This window comes from Dendrobates tinctorius, unplaced genomic scaffold, assembly GCF_039654945.1.
Source record: "Dendrobates tinctorius isolate UK_male_01 unplaced genomic scaffold, ASM3965494v1 ptg000032l, whole genome shotgun sequence".
In the NCBI taxonomy this organism is placed as follows: Eukaryota; Metazoa; Chordata; class Amphibia; order Anura; family Dendrobatidae; genus Dendrobates; species Dendrobates tinctorius.
In genome coordinates this window covers 45,129,894-45,144,944 of record NW_027361700.1, presented here as the reverse complement: position 1 = coordinate 45,144,944, position 15,051 = coordinate 45,129,894, and positions in this window count along the sequence as shown.

The window sequence follows — 15,051 nt, the reverse complement described above, 5'->3', positions numbered from 1 at the left end:
AGTGTGGTGAAGCGAGTCACTGGTGGCACAGTTGGAAATGACACCACTGACTACTGCATGTGCTGACTCTGCTGCATAGTCTGCAAGTAAGCAGTGTTGCAGGCCTGCATCACATTCAGCTGTTGATCAGGATTAAGGTGTTTGGCCCGTTCAATTTTGCTGAAAAAATGGAGCGCTGGTCGGTTGAGGTCGGCCTCCGGGCGGTCAAGGTGACTGTCGACAGAGTGGAAGCGGTGGTCCATGTGATTAAAACCGCATTCCGTGAGGGCAAAACAGCTTTCCACTCTGTCGGACAGCGCCTTGAGGCTGTTCTGGTAGGCCGTGCTCAAGTGCATGAACTCGGGCATGACATTCCTGTCCAAGGCCCTCTGCCACTGGCGGGAAGTGCCCGCAAAACCAGTGGCAGAGACCTGGGACAGAGGAAGACCTGAAATACCAGCTTTCTGGTCTCCAGTTGTCTGTGTTGCTGACCTGCAAGCCTCTTCCTGGCTGTCGGATGGCTTGGACGGGTCCGAGGTCGTTCGATGAAGGACCGCTCCAGGGACAGGTTGCAGGGTGCTGCTCCAGGTGCTGTGAAAAGAAAAGAAAAACATTAGTATCATGCATTTACAAGCGCCAACTGCTGTGGAATAGAAAAGCAGAGAGCAAAAAGCAATACAATACAAAAAAATACTTACGCTCTGGTGGCAAGGATCGGTCTTAGGAACGTGTCATGATTTGCAGTCTTGCCCTGTCCTGTATTTTGTATAATATGTCATTTAACTTTCCTCTGGTTCATTTGCTGTAAATTAACCATGTCTCCTTCCCCCAATACTTGCAATGTCTTGTGATGTACCTGGACCATAATCTAATTTAGGCTTGTGTCAACAGCTAGTGGAACTTTGGCTATTGTTTTCCTAAGCAGAAGATAACCTACAATACACATCCTGTAGACTAAGTGGAGCCCTTACATTTCTAGAATCTTCTGATGGACCAAACCATTGAATAGTAGGTGTGACCCCTACCCCCCTTCAGATGGACTGATCCCAGGAGCCCTGACAATACATTCTTGCTTTAAGATCAGATGTGAGTTGGATGCTAAAAGAGAAGGACGAGGCTGTCTGAGGAAGCTTCGGCCTCTGTGTGATCGTGGTGGATTTCTGGGACTCTTAAAGGACTATGGTTTTGTGATCTGGCACAAGGATTGTCGGGAGGTGCCCCCGAATCAGTTTCCTGTGGACTTATTTTGGGACTCTGCAAATTACCTTCGTGTTGTTCCTGTTTTTTGGTCAATAAATCTGTTGGATTATTCCCAGGCCTGTTGTCCCTCCTTGCTCTGGAGAATACTCCCGTCACAAACTGGTGGCAGCGGTGGGATCAGAGCAGAAGGAATGGAGGACAACGGCCCATCAACATCTGGAACCAGCACCGCAGAGTACAAGAACTGGACTGCGGTGAACCTACAAACAAAGGCCCGTGAACTGGGAGTCAGCTACAAGGGACTCTCCAAGGAGCAGCTGATTGAGGCTTTGGAAGCAGTTCACCTGCAAGATGATGCTGAGGAAGGATCCTCACAGCAAAGAGAGGAAAGGCGGCAGTCGGAGGTAAATACCCAAAAAAGTCAGTGGCTTGTGTGGTAAGAGGAGGAGATGGCCTTGCTGGGAGAAGAGGCTACCATAGAAGATAAGAGGGAGGTCATGCGCACAGCCAAGGAGAGGCAGCGCAGGATGGAGGAGAGGGCAATGCTGGAGAGGGAGATCACTTTGGAGGCAGCGAGAAGCTCCAGACAGACTGTACCCACAGCATCCCCCATGAGGGAACTCCCCAGAGTGTCCCGCAAAGACTTCAAGCCGTTTAATGAGGCTTCCGGTGACATTGAGGGCTTCTTCCTGGACTTTGAGCATCAGTGTCGATTAATGGAAGTCCCGGAAAGGGAGCGCGTCCGACATCTTGTGGGGCTCTTAGAGGGTGGAGCTGCCGCAGCCTATAGAGCTATGGACCCTCGGTTGAACTGTGAGTATGCGGAGATTAAACAGACTATTCTAGAACATTATGCTGTAACCCCAGACACTTACAGGACTCAGTTCCGTACTTTAGCCTGTGATGAGGAAGTGTCCTTCAAGATGTATGCTCACAAACTCAAACATATATGTCATCGCTGGCTGGAGGCAGAGGAGGCAATAACCTGGGAAACGTTCCTGCAGGTCATCCTAAAAGAGCAGTTTTATTTTAAGTGCCCCGCTGAGATCCGGGAATGGGTGCGTGAAAGGAGACCAGCAACAGTGGAGGAAGCTGCAGCTCTAGCTGATGAGGCTCTCACCATCAAGCCTCAGTGGAAAAAATTACTACTCAGGGAGAAAAAAACTACCAGCCCCCCAACGCTGGCGGCCCCTGGTCCTTCTGCCTCCAATATTCACCATCCCACTAGACCATCAACTCATGGTGACCTTCGTGTGACTGTGCCTCGCATTACTCCTGCTCCACCTTTGGGACTACGACGTGGAGGAAGAATCCCAGAGCGCAGATGCTATGGATGTGGGCAGCCCGGGCATATGCAATTCCAATGTCCAGGTGTACGGAGGCAGAACACCTACAGACCGCCTTTGCCTGTTCATTATCTACAGACCCCCTCACCTGGAGAAGAGATGGATTCAGTGCCTGATGACTTGCCAAGTGACTCTGATATCCTGGCTTCCCTACCAGGAGTCTATGGGGTGCGAGCCCCAGCCACCTGTTCTTCTGATCTTCAGCACAAACATCTACAGGAGGTCGTGCTGGATGGTCAAAAAGTTGTTGGCTTCCGTGACACTGGGGCTTTTCTCACCATAGCCGATCCCCGAGTAATTCAACCAGAAGCAATTCAAAAGGGACCAGGAATTGCCATTGAATTGGCTGGAGGTACCCAGAGATATATTCCAAGAGCGAGTGTGACCCTGGATTATGGCTTTGGGGCCAAACAATGCATGGTCGGTGTGATGAGCGGCCTCCCTGCAGACGTTCTTCTAGGAAATGATGTGGGGAATCTTCATTGCCACTTTGTCGGTGCGGTAACCCGAAGTCAAGCCAAGAGAGCAGCAAATGTGGACGTGTACAACCCATCCATGGAAATGAGGCCACCAGAACTGCCGTCACAGCCGGTGAGTGATTCTTCTTGTGGGGATAATATGAATGTTACCTGGGATAAAGTTCAGTTTAGACAAGAAGTGGAGACTGACCCCACCCTAGCTAGTTTTAGAGCTCGAGCTGAAATAGGGCAGCTAGGGGAGAATGGAGAAAGAATTATCAGAGAAAATGGACTTCTGTATCGGGTTACCAATGCCGACTCCCTAGATAAGCCCTGGACTTATAGCAAACAGCTGATTGTTCCTCAGAAATACAGAATTCCCCTATTACACCTTGCTCATGATATTCCTACTGCTGGCCATCAAGGCAAAACCCGCACCGAGAGGCGATTGACTCAATCTTTCTATTGGCCTGGGATTTCCCAAGCAGTGGCGCATTTCTGCCGAACTTGCGACATATGTCAGCGTAGAGGGCGACCCGGAGATCACCCAAAGGCACCCCTGCAACCGCTCCCTATAATAGAAGAACCCTTTCAAAGAGTAGCTGTTGATATCATTGGACCTCTGGCTAAACCAAGTAAATCTGGAAAGCAGTACATTCTCACTGTTGTGGACTATGCCACCCGATATCCAGAAGCGGTGGCCTTGTCAAGTATTTCTGCAGCCAAGGTGGCCGAGGCCCTGGTTACCATTTTCACCAGAGTAGGATTTCCCAGTGAGATCTTGTCGGACCAAGGCTCCCAGTTCATGTCAGAGCTGGTCCAGTGTCTGTGGCGCACCTGTGGAGTACAAGCGATCCGCACGACCCCGTATCATCCCCAAACAAATGGACTTTGTGAACGATTTAATGGCACTCTGAAGAATATGCTGAGGGCCTTCACTGACAGAGATTCAAACTGGGAGAAGTACCTACCCCATCTCTTGTTTGCCTATCGGGAAGTTCCCCAGGAGTCCACTGGGTTCTCCCCCTTTGAACTACTCTTTAGAAGAAAGGTCCGAGGACCCTTAACCCTGCTCAAGGAATACTGGGAGGGGCAAGTTGAAGATACAGGGGCCCCTGTTGTCCCTTATGTCCTAAAGCTGCGAGAAACCCTGGCCCAACTTGCTAGTTTTGCCCAGAGTCATGTGCGGATGGCTCAAACCAGACAGAAGACATGGTATGACCGTAAAGCACGCTACCGGGAGTTTGTAGAAGGACAACAGGTCTTAATGATTGTTCCCCATCGGCAGAATAAACTGCAGACAACATGGGAGGGTCCCTTCCGGGTTCTCAGAAAACTGAATGACACCAATTACCTTCTTGCTTTAGATGATCAGGGGCTAAGACAAAAGACTGTCCATGTGAATATGATTAAGGAGTACCATGACCGGACCCTTCCAATGATAGCAAGCTGTCGGCTAGCTTCAGAGGACGGTCAAGAGGATGAGGACTCCCTACCTGATCTTGTGGAAGCAGCGAGAGCCCCATCCACTGTGGAACAGGTTCCTCTGGGAGATCACCTGGATTCCTTACAGAAAAACCAGATGCTGGGAGTGCTTCAACAGAGACGTGCTGCTTTCTCATCCCAACCAGGTCGAACCACCGTCACCCAACATCATGTGGACACTCAGGGCATCCGTCCCATACAACAGGCTCCTTACCGGGTACCTGAATCAGTTCGAAACACCATGCAGCACGAACTGGAGGAGATGCTACAGCTTGGGGTAATCCAGGCCTCCCATAGCCCTTGGGCCTCTCCTGTGGTGTTAGTACCCAAGAAGGATGGGAGTACTCGATTTTGTGTGGACTATCGACGACTAAACGACCATACCGTCAGTGATCCTTACCCAATGCCTCGTATTGACGAACTTCTAGACCGACTGGCTGGATCCCGATATGTCACTATCTTTGATCTCAGTAAGGGATACTGGCAAATCCCTCTGACGGAGGAGGGGAGAGAACGGTCCGCTTTTATAACCCCCTTTGGTCTGTATGAATTCCTAAATATGCCCTTTGGAATGAAGAATGCCCCGGCCACCTTCCAGAGAATGGTGGACCAGATCCTCCGGGGATGTGGTGACTTTGCTTGTGCCTACTTGGATGATATCGCTATCTTCAGCCAGACGTGGGAGGAACATCTGAACCAAGTAGCCGTTATTCTTGACCTGCTTCTTGCAGCAGGCCTAACCATTCGACCAGATAAATGCCAATTGGGGATGGGTGAAGTCCAGTACCTAGGGCATAGAGTAGGAGGAGGGAAGCTCCGTCCCGAACCTGCCAAAATCCAGGCTATTAGAGACTGGCCTGTACCCCAAACTAAGAAACAAGTTATGGCTTTTTTGGGCACTGCCAGTTATTACCGAAAATTTGTTTCTCATTTCAGCACTGTGGCCAAGCCTCTTACCGACCTGACCAAGAAAACGATGCCCCGGCTGGTGATCTGGACTCCAGCCTGTGATGAGGCTTTTAACCAGCTGAAGGACGCTCTGGTCTGTGACCCTGTTCTGGCTGCTCCAGACTACAAGAGGAGATTCCTTGTGCAGACGGACGCCTCTGCTTATGGACTGGGAGCTGTCCTCAGCCAGGTGAATGCAGCTGGGGACGAGCACCCCATTGCCTACCTCAGCCGGAAACTGCTGGACCGAGAAGTGGCCTATGCAACTGTTGAAAAAGAATGTCTGGCTGTAGTGTGGGCCCTTAGGAAACTAAGGCCGTATCTGTATGGACGAGAATTCACTGTCATTACTGATCACAATCCCCTCACCTGGCTGAACAGAGTCTCTGGGGACAATGGACGCTTACTACGATGGAGCCTGGCACTGCAGCCCTATAACTTTACCATACAGTATAGAAGAGGCAGCCAACACCAAAATGCAGATGGACTGTCCAGGCAAGAGGAGCCCTGAGTCCTGTCAGCCATGCCTGTGTGTACTTAACCAGTGACCTGTAGAGGTCCCTAGTACGTACACAAATTGGGAGGGGAAGGGATTGTCATGATTTGCAGTCTTGCCCTGTCCTGTATTTTGTATAATATGTCATTTAACTTTCCTCTGGTTCATTTGCTGTAAATTAACCATGTCTCCTTCCCCCAATACTTGCAATGTCTTGTGATGTACCTGGACCATAATCTAATTTAGGCTTGTGTCAACAGCTAGTGGAACTTTGGCTATTGTTTTCCTAAGCAGAAGATAACCTACAATACACATCCTGTAGACTAAGTGGAGCCCTTACATTTCTAGAATCTTCTGATGGACCAAACCATTGAATAGTAGGTGTGACCCCTACCCCCCTTCAGATGGACTGATCCCAGGAGCCCTGACAATACATTCTTGCTTTAAGATCAGATGTGAGTTGGATGCTAAAAGAGAAGGACGAGGCTGTCTGAGGAAGCTTCGGCCTCTGTGTGATCGTGGTGGATTTCTGGGACTCTTAAAGGACTATGGTTTTGTGATCTGGCACAAGGATTGTCGGGAGGTGCCCCCGTTCCTGTTTTTTGGTCAATAAATCTGTTGGATTATTCCCAGGCCTGTTGTCCCTCCTTGCTCTGGAGAATACTCCCGTCACAGAACGCCAACTCCCGATAATAGCGGTATTCTCTTTTGGTTCTTGCCGCTGAACCTGGCCCTCATCACGAACATCCCTGTTGAAGCGGTCCTTCATTGTGCACCAATGGGTTCTGACTTTGTTCACTGTGGGAAAAACAAAGAAAAAAAAATAGACAATGCACTGATGGCAAAATCTCTATCATCACAAACACCTGTGTCATCACGCTCAAGAGTCAATGCGGCACCACACAGTAATACAATAGGTCAATGCACTCACTGTTGGCCATGATAACACAATTGTGCACCATGCTAGGAAATATCTAGCATGACACACACCTGTGTCATCACGCTCAAGAGTCAATGCGGCATCACACAGCAATACAATAGGTCAAAGCACTCACTGTTGGCCATGATAACACAATTGTGTACCATGCTAGAAAATAGCATGACACACACCTGTGTCATCACGCCCAAGAGTCAATGCGGCACCACACAGCAATACCATAGTCAATGTATTCACTGTTGGCCATGATAACACAATTGTGTACCATGCTAGAAAATATGTAGCATGACACACACCTGTGTCATCATGCCCAAGAGTCAATGCGGCATCACAGAGCATTGAAATACTTACGAAAATCCTTGTGGACCCTTTGACACGCAGTGTCCCAGCCATCCATCAGCGCTGCGGCCACCTCATTCCAGAGCTGTCGGGTCACCGTGCTGTTCGTGTGCTGCTGGTCACGGCTGTCCCACAACTGGACCAGGTTGATCAGGGCCTCGTTGTCCAGAACGATTTCTTCATCCCGTTGTGGAATCTAGAAAAAAAATACATTATAATTTTGGAAATATTTGTAAATGAAAAAGATACAGAAAAGAAAAAAGATTGAAGATGAAAAACAGGACAGAAAAAAAGGCAGGGGAAAAAAAATACATTCAAAGTCAGTCTATACTTACATGCCGTCTCCCCGCTGACACATGGCTTGGCTGTTCCTGTAATTCGGCCTCTGAAACCGTGTCCGATGATGTCTGAAAAAGAACAAAAATTAATTTTACACATGTGTAGATGCAGCAGCTATACTTACCCAAAATGTAGGGCAGGAAGATACTCACATCACACTCTGCTTGGGCCAGTTCACCACGGGATGGCCAATATTCATCCCCTGAAGACATGCTGCAATAAAAACAAATAAAAGGCATTAGTGCATCATACATTTGAAAGGACAGGCAGACATTAGATTTTAGAATACTCACATTCTTGATGCTGCAGCTTTGATCCAAATAATGGCTCTGGTCTATTGCAGGCTGTCTGGTCTCTTTCAGGCTGTCTGTAGAGTATTGTTCTGCCAGTGCAAACACCTTCTTATGTACACAACTTCGCAAACAATGTTGCTTTGTGTGGGAGGTGGTTTAAACCAGTGTATAGACATTGTTTACTCAAAAATCGCATGCGCTCAAAAGCGCTGGAGTGCGCATGACCAAGCTCACGCCTGCGACCCCATAGACTGTAATGTGTTATTTTGGCGCATTCCGTGCACACGCGATCGCAAGTGTTTTTTTTACGAGGTTTGGCAGAACAAAAAATGAAACATGTAGCGTCTAGTGCGTCTGGGCGCACACCTGGAAAAAGCGCATGTGCACGAAAACGCTGATGAATGCGTGCAAGCGCTAGACCATGCGCCCACCATGTTAAACTTAAGGGAGCATGGCGCATGCGCCCTATAGCGCATGATGCGCTGCGCGCAAATATGCTAATGTGAAACCAGCCATATTGAAGCGAAATGGCAGTACTCGAAAACAGGCTCTACAAAGTGTGAACTGAGCTGTGCAGTTTCACGCCTGTACACTGTTTTAAAGGTGCTATCATTACTTAGATATTGATGATCTATTCTCTAGTGGGCCATCAATATCAGATCAGTGGGTGTGTAACACCTTGTACACCCAACGATTAGCTGTTTGTAGTGCTGTCAGTGGGGTCGAATGTAAACAGTGTGCAGAGCTGGAGCAGAAAAGTGTAATGGTTGTTGTCAGGTATTGCAGCTCAGCTCCCATTTGCTTTAATAGGCCCAAGCTGCAGCACTCAAGAATGGCTACTACACAGAGTACAGAATTGTCTAATTCCAACACGAATGAAGCTGTAGCACCACACCTGCTTCATTCGCATCCTGGGTGCACAACAGATTGAGCAGGCAAAAAGCTAAATCCACGGAACACTTTCTTCTGAAGATTTGTCTTATTACAATTCCATACTCTGTCATTCTGAAAACCGGCTAATCTGATATTGATGACTTATCCCATGGACAACTCTTTTAAAGAGTACCAGTTATCAGTCTGTGGTGCCATTTTTATTTAAAGAAACATTCCTATCATTTTGCCTTTCCACCCAGCTATTTCTTCTCTTTTCATTAGGTCTATGACATCATGTGATTAAAAACTGACTAGCTGAATTCTTCTAAGCTCTATGTAGTAATAGGAGGTCAATTTTCCCTGGATGATTCATAAATCACTGCAAAAGTCCCTGGCAGGGAGAGGAGGGAGAAGCTAGGTCAGGAGTTGAAGAGGGGAAAGATAAATGCAGGGACAAGAGACTTCCTGTTTCTACATAGAGTAAAGAAAAGAGAAGAATTAACTGAGTAGAAAGGCAAAATGAGCAATTGTAAGTACACAGAGCTGTATAATATGATGACTGCAATATATTATGTTGATAAAAACTTTGATGGGAGTGCTTCTTTAAGAAAAGAGCAGGGAATCTCAGACTGGTGAGTTTTCTAAATACCACCTTTTACCAAAAGTGGTCCCAAGTGTCTCTTATGTCTCCTTAAAGACTAGACTTTCTAGTCTCATCACCATAAAAAAAATCTGTCCGATGTTGTTACTGAAAAGTAAGACAAGTGTCATGCAAATACAATACGATTTTTCTCCCTTAGCATCCTCATGACAAGTGTATTGAATCCATATGCAATGCGTTTTTAACATGAACTTTTAAATATGGTAATTCTCTGTCATTTGAAGCTAGTTTAGTAACTAATAAAACAATCTCAGATACAGAGATAGATACAGAGATAGATAGAAACATAGATAGAATACAATTTTACTTAAAAAAATGCTTTGTCCCAATTAGTTTGCACAGCACTGTAGATAGATAGATAGATAATGGATAGATAGATGCCTAGATGTAATTGAGATATATAATCAGTGCAATGCAGCTTACTGTACATGTATTTAGCTCATAATTAAATGCGTAAAGTAAAAAAATCATGTGGGATGCCCCTAATTTTTTAATAATCAGCTGAGGGAAAGCCGATAGCTGGGGAACGGGGCAATATAGTTTATATGTTTATCGCCTGGGAAGGGTATAATAAACATGGAGCTTCCCAGGCTATTAATACCAGCTCAAAGCTTTCTACTTAGCCTTTCCTGGTTATTAAAATGGGGGACCCCCCAAAAAAATTGATGTTGGGTCACCTTATTATTAATAACCAGCAAAGGCTAGGCAGACAGCTGTGGGCTGATATTAATAGGCTAGGAAGGGGGCGTGGATATTGGCCCCCTCCCAGACTAAAAACATCAGTTGCCCCAGAAATGGTGCATCCTTCAGATTTGCCAATTCTGATGCTTAGCCTCCGCTCTTCCCACTTGCTCTGGTGGAGTGGCAAGTGGGGTAATAGTATTGGGGTTGATGTCAGCTTCGTATTGTCAGCTGACATCAAGCCCAAGGGTTAGTAATGGAGAGGCGTCTATAAGACACCCCCTTTACTAAGCCAATAAAAGAGACACACAGAATAAAGTCCATTACTTAAAAGAAACACTCCGACCTTCTTTTTCCAATTTATTACTATGTAAATAATTTTAAAAAACACCATATTCCTCACCTGTTTGCCAATAATCCCTATGTAATGCTGTCGCACAAAGACCTGCAGCTCTGCTACATCCTGGTGACTTGTTGAGTGGTGGCATCATGAGACTGCTCAGCAAGCCAGCCAGAACACACTGAGACCGGAGAGTAAGCTCCTGCAGTATCTAGCACTGATATGAGACATGTCTCTGGAGTTCATAGCCGATGAACCCCAGTCACCATAGTGATGTCACCACTTGCTACGTGGGACCTTTCACAATTTTTTCTTGCACCTATTGACTTGCATTGGCGAGTCTCGTCCAATATACGCGGCCACTCTCAGTCCAATCCAAGCTGAGAAAAAAAATCACAGATGAGCACTGAATCATTGAATAACATTAGTCAGAGTGAAATCCAATTTTTTATCAGATTGCACTTGTCCATTTTAAATGCAGATGACTAAGAGTCCTTGGGCTAGCTATTCTATTCTTCAATAAAAAAAAGGCAGCCTCAAACTGGTATAGGTGCTCTTTAAGGCTCATTGAGAAGAAGGGGCTGCCACACTATTGCATGTGGTGTATTTTAATCCGGTAGTTAAAGGTGTCTTAGGAAAACAATTAAAGGCCCCGTCACACTAAGCGATATCACTAGCAAAATCGCTATAACGTCACTGGTTTTGTGACGTAGCAGCGATATTGCTAGCGATATTGCTATGTGTGATACTTACCTCCAACCGGCTCCTCCGCTGCTCATCGCTGATCGCGCGAGAACGTCCTGGGCCGTTTCTCGTCGCCAGCTTCCTGCGGCGCTTCCTGCTGTGGAGACGAGCGACGCGTGGAGCCGGGCGGGAGGACGTCAGGATCACCTCATCTGACAGGTAAGTAGCGACCCCCGACCCCTGCGATGTCGCTGGTGAGATCTGCCTGTGTGGCAGCTCACTAGCGACCACTTAGCGATGTACCAGCGATCCTGACCGCGTCATATCGCTAGTCGGGATCGCCGGTACATCGCTAAGTGTGACAGTACCTTAAGGTTATAGTCTCATCTTCATGAGAGATCTACATCCATGAGTGGGTGAAGTGCAAATCTTACAAATGTCAGGGACTGGAATAAGATTTGTGCCCCTGTCGCACCTGCTCTGCCTACTTTGTCAGAGCTGTTCAAATATGGCGTAAAACCACCAAAAGTCGATATTTTTTTGCGCAAAATTTTTGCAGCTTTTTATGTCAGTTTTCTGACGTAAAAGCTTTGGTGAATTGGAACTTGTGTTTTCTGTCAAAATGATAAATCACTTTAGATAGTTTTGAGATTTCCATCTATCTGTATTTAAAAAAGAAAAATCCTTGCTAGTCATCTACTTATCGTTACAGACATAATTACAGTGAACAGTAACACTTCCATTATGAGATTGAGCACAGACAACACAAACTCCCTCATCCCCCTCACTGCACGGGGACCTCTGCACATGTCATAGAGCATGCCCAAAACATTTTCCCACGAAAGTCAATGATTTGTTCTCTGACTGAGGTTTACTATGTGGAAAACATTTTTTTGGAAACTGATGTATTCACCTCACACTTGCTACTCTGTCAAGATGGCCGACCCCTTAAAGAAAAGAAAATACTCTGACAGTCAAGAAAATATAGATACAGTCATATGTAAAAGTTTGGGCACCCCTATTAATGTTAACCTTTTTTCTTTATAACAATTTTGGTTTTTGCAACAGCTATTTCAGTTTCATATATCTAATAACTGATGGACTCAGTTATATTTCTGGATTCAAATGAGGTTTATTGTACTAACAGAAAATGTGCAATCTGCATTTAAACAAAATTTGACCGGTGCAAAAGTATGGGCACCCTTATCATTTTCTTGATTTGAACACTCCTAACTACTTTTTACTGACTTCCTGAAGCACTAAATTGGTTTTGTATCCTCATTAAGCTTTGAACTTCATAGCCAGGTGTATCAAATCATGAGAAAAGGTATTTAAAGTGGCCACTTGCAAGTAGTTCTCCTATTAGATTCTCCTATGAAGAGTGGCATCATGGGCTCCTCAAAACAACTCTCAAATGATCTGAAAACAAAGATTATTCAACATAGCTTTTCAGGGGAAGGATACAAAAAGTTGTCTCAGAGATTTAACCTGTCAGTTTCCACTGTGAGGAACATAGTAAGGAAATGGAAGAACACAGGTAGAGTTCTTGTTAAGCCCAGAAGTGGCAGGCCAAGAAAAATATCAGAAAGGCAGAGAAGAAGAATGGTGAGAACAGTCAAGGACAATCCACAGACCACCTCCAAAGACCTGCAGCATCATCTTGCTGCAGATGGTGTCACTGTGCATCGGTCAACAATACAGCGCACTTTGCACAAGGAGAAGCTGTATGGGAGAGTGATGCGAAAGAAGCCGTTTCTGCAAGCACGCCACAAACAGAGTCGCCTGAGGTATGCAAAAGCACATTTGGACAAGCCAGTTACATTTTGGAAGAAGGTCCTGTGGACTGATGAAACAAAGATTGAGTTGTTTGGTCATACAAAAAGGCGTTATGCATGCGCTGTATTGTTGACCGATGCACAGTGACACCATCTGCAGCAAGATGATGCTGCAGGTCTTTGGAGGTGGTCTGTGGATTGTCCTTGACTGTTCTCACCATTCTTCTTCTCTGCCTTTCTGATAGTTTTCTTGGCCTGCCACTTCTGGGCTTAACAAGAACTGTACCTGTGTTCTTCCATTTCCTTACTATGTTCCTCACAGTGGAAACTGACAGGTTAAATCTCTGAGACAACTTTTTGTATCCTTCCCCTGAAAAGCTATGTTGAATAATCTTTGTTTTCAGATCATTTGAGAGTTGATTTGAGGAGCCCATGATGCCACTCTTCATAGGAGAATCAAATAGGAGAACTACTTGCAAGTGGCCACTTTAAATACCTTTTCTCATGATTTGATATACCTGGCTATGAAGTTCAAAGCTCAATGAGGTTACAAAACCAATTTAGTGCTTCAGGAAGTCAGTAAAAAGTAGTTAGGAGTGTTCAAATCAAGAAAATGATAAGGGTGCCCATACTTTTGCACCGGTCAAATTTTGTTTAAATGCAGATTGCACATTTTCTGTTAGTACAATAAACCTCATTTGAATCCAGAAATATAACTGAGTCCATCAGTTATTAGATATATGAAACTGAAATAGCTGTTGCAAAAACCAAAATTGTTATAAAGAAAAAAGGTTAACATTAATAGGGGTGCCCAAACTTTTACATATGACTGTAATAGTTAAAGGGAGTCTGTCAGCCCATTCGACAATATAAACTAAGTACATACTCTTGTAGGGTATATGGCTTCTATAACAATGTTTAGTGTTATAATTGCTTTCTTTTTGCAGAGACTGAAGCTAAATCAGATATGCCAATAAGGGTATGTGCACACACTGCGGATCCGCTGCAGATCCACTAACATTGTACAGTGCAATGTTAGCCAATGGGTTTTCAAAACCTCAGTGCACATGCTGCGGATATTTCCGCGCGGATTTGCTGTGGTTTTAAATTCGCAGCATGTCAATTCTTTCTGCGGATTCCGCAGCGGTTTGACACCTGTTCCATTGTCCAGGTGTCAAACCGCAGGGGAGAACCGCAGGCTAATCCGCAGGAAAACCACAGGTCACTTTACCTGCAAATCCGCAGGGAAAAATCCGCAGTGGAATCCGCACTGTGTGTACTCACCTTTAGGCTGCTCGGTGCACCCTTGGTGTGAGGCTCAGCTCACTGTTCCATGGCTGGTTCCGAATGCACTACCTCCCTCACTGGTGGCTGACATCAATCACTAGTGAAGGAAGCGGGGACATGCAAAACCAGAGGCCGGACGATGTACTAAGCTGTCCCTTTGCTACACGAAGGGTACATTGAGCATGTTAATTAGCATGTTTAACTTCTATTTCTGCCGAATTGAGGCATCAATTAGATCATTAACCCTAGAACGCATACCTGGGGCCTCGCAGGCCTGCTAGGTTAATTGTTTTCTATTTTCTGCAAGTTTACTTTAGTTATAATTCTGAAACTCTAGGTATTCCTCAGGTATATAGTTGTTAGTAATTTCCAGTTGTTCATATATTTTTATGTTACAGGCATTTTGGTAAAACAACTCTTTTTTGGGAATACCCTATATTCGCATACCTGGGGCCTTTTAGGCCTGTACTAGGTTTACATGTGATTCTCAGTCTTTTTGTCTTTACTGTTGCTGGGGAAGACTTTGTCTTTATGATCATGCTTTATGACTCTGCTGTTGCTGTGATGAGTGGGGATTCTGCCTGACTACATGGTCATGTGATCTTGGGAAGGAGGTTCCCTCACAAAGTTATGCGTCTCTGACATCATCACAGGTCCTGAACACACAGGACCAGGAGGACAGACAACATCCTGTTCATTGTGTGCTACTTGCTGAAGAGACTTTGGAGGAAGGAGTCAGCTTTCTTGTTTCTGGAAAAAGAAACTTTCTGAGATACAAAAATCCAGAGGCTTCTACTGCACCTAAAAGAAAGTGGTAACCTGCTGAAGGTGAGAGGAGGGGGGCTGCACTTTACCCTTAGCACACACACTAACAAAGAGTGTACAACCCTGATTGTAATCATTTTTTTTTTTCATTTTAGTTTACTGACA